Here is a 2,239-nt window from a genome sequence, read left to right on the forward strand (position 1 = left end):
TTACTCCCCAAAAAAGTAACTAAGTACGTTACTTAGTTACTTTTTATGGAAAGTAATGCGTTACATTACTTTTGCGTTACTTTTTCTCACCTGCATGGGCTTGTTTGTTTGTTTTTTAATAACAGCTAAAACAATCTATTTTTGTCAATTGTTAAGGCCCTTTCACATCAAAAGTTAAATGAATAAGCGTAAGGCTGAAGGAAATGCATATTTACTATGCATATTTACTACTGTACAGTAGAGGGCGCCGCTCAAACAAACCTTTCAGCTACAGGAGAAGGAAGTTCAACACTCTTATTTCTAAACCTAATCTAAAGTAATTTTTGCTTATTAGAATGGTTGAATTAGATCATTGTAGGTCAGCAGCAAAGACATTGGTTAATAAAGTGAGATTAAATACATAAAGTATATTTGTGTAATTTAACAGTTACTTACTTTACTAGTTACTTGAAAAAGTAATCTGATTACGTAACTCAAGTTACTTGTAATAAGTTACCCCCAACACTGATATAATGTAATAATGATGTTTAAATGTAAACATTTCGAAAAGAACCTTGTTAAAATATGACATGCCTGCATCTGTCTTTGAGAAACTCAATATAACAACCTTTATTATTGGCTATCATCAGCAATATGTGTTTTATATATATATATATTTGTTTGTGTGCGTGCTCACCTTATGAGATACATTTTGCAGACGATAGCGATCGTTTTTAGTGTTTGCAATGGCAAGTGCAATGCACACTTGTCCCCAGAAGCCGTCTTTATTAGTAATATTATCATCATAGTTGCTGAGTTTCTTTTTCAGGACTTCAACTGTCTCCACAATTTCATGTTCTACTATATGTATGGTTTTGTTCTATTGGGGAAATAATGCATTACAAATAAATGACATAGTTAGACATGGTTATTCAACTAAGTGTAATTTCACAGATGGATAGTTAATGATTGAATTACTCAACCCAAATAACTTGAATGAGTGCACTCTGGATAAAATCAAAAGACAAAGAAATTAGGATGACAGCATATATATATATATATATACAGGTCCTTCTCAAAAAATTAGCATATTGTGATAAAGTTCATTATTTTCCATAATGTAATGATAAAAATTAAACTTTCATATATTTTAGATTCATTGCACACCAACTGAAATATTTCAGGTCTTTTATTGTTTTAATACTGATGATTTTGGCATACAGCTCATGAAAACCCAAAATTCCTGTCTCAAAAAATTAGCATATTTCATCCGACCAATAAAATAAGTGTTTTTAATACAAAAAAAAAAGTCAACCTTAAAATAATTATGTTCATTTATGCACTCAATAGTCAATACTTGGTCGGGAATCCTTTTGCAGAAATGACTGCTTCAATGCGGCGTGGCATGGAGGCAATCAGCCTGTGGCACTGCTGAGGTGTTATGGAGGCCCAGGATGCTTCGATAGCGGCCTTAAGCTCATCCAGAGTGTTGGGTCTTGCGTCTCTCAACTTTCTCTTCTCAATATCCCACAGATTCTCTATGGGGTTCAGGCCAGGAGAGTTGGCAGGCCAATTGAGCACAGTAATACCATGGTCAGTAAACCATTTACCAGTGGTTTTGGCACTGTGAGCAGGTGCCGGGTCGTGCTGAAAAATGAAATCTTCATCTCCATAAAGCTTTTCAGCAGATGAAAGCATGAAGTGCTCCAAAATCTCCTGATAGCTAGCTGCATTGACCCTGCCCTTGATAAAACACAGTGGACCAACACCAGCAGCTGACATGGCACCCCAGACCATCACTGACTGTGGGTACTTGACACTGGACTTCAGGCATATTGGCATTTCCTTCTCCCCAGTCTTCCTCCAGACTCTGGCACCTTGATTTCCGAATGACATGCAAAACTGAGCAACAGTCCAGTGCTGCTTCTCTGTAGCCCAGGTCAGGCGCTTCTGCCGCTGTTTCTGGTTCAAAAGTGGCTTGACCTGGGGAATGCGGCACCTGTAGCCCATTTCCTGCACACGCCTGTGCACGGTGGCTCTGGATGTTTCTACTCCAGACTCAGTCCACTGCTTCCGCAGGTCCCCAAGGTCTGGAATCGGTCCTTCTCCACAATCTTCCTCAGGGTCCGGTCACCTCTTCTCGTTGTGCAGCGTTTTTTGCCACACTTTTTCCTTCCCTCAGACTTCCCACTGAGGTGCCTTGATACAGCACTCTGGGAACAGCCTATTTGTTCAGAAATTTCTTTCTGTCTTTCCCTCT

The sequence above is a fragment of the Siphateles boraxobius genome, unplaced genomic scaffold (genome assembly GCF_051911475.1).
Source record: "Siphateles boraxobius isolate OS27281-9 unplaced genomic scaffold, OSU_SipBor_1 22, whole genome shotgun sequence".
Classification (NCBI taxonomy): domain Eukaryota; kingdom Metazoa; phylum Chordata; class Actinopteri; order Cypriniformes; family Leuciscidae; genus Siphateles; species Siphateles boraxobius.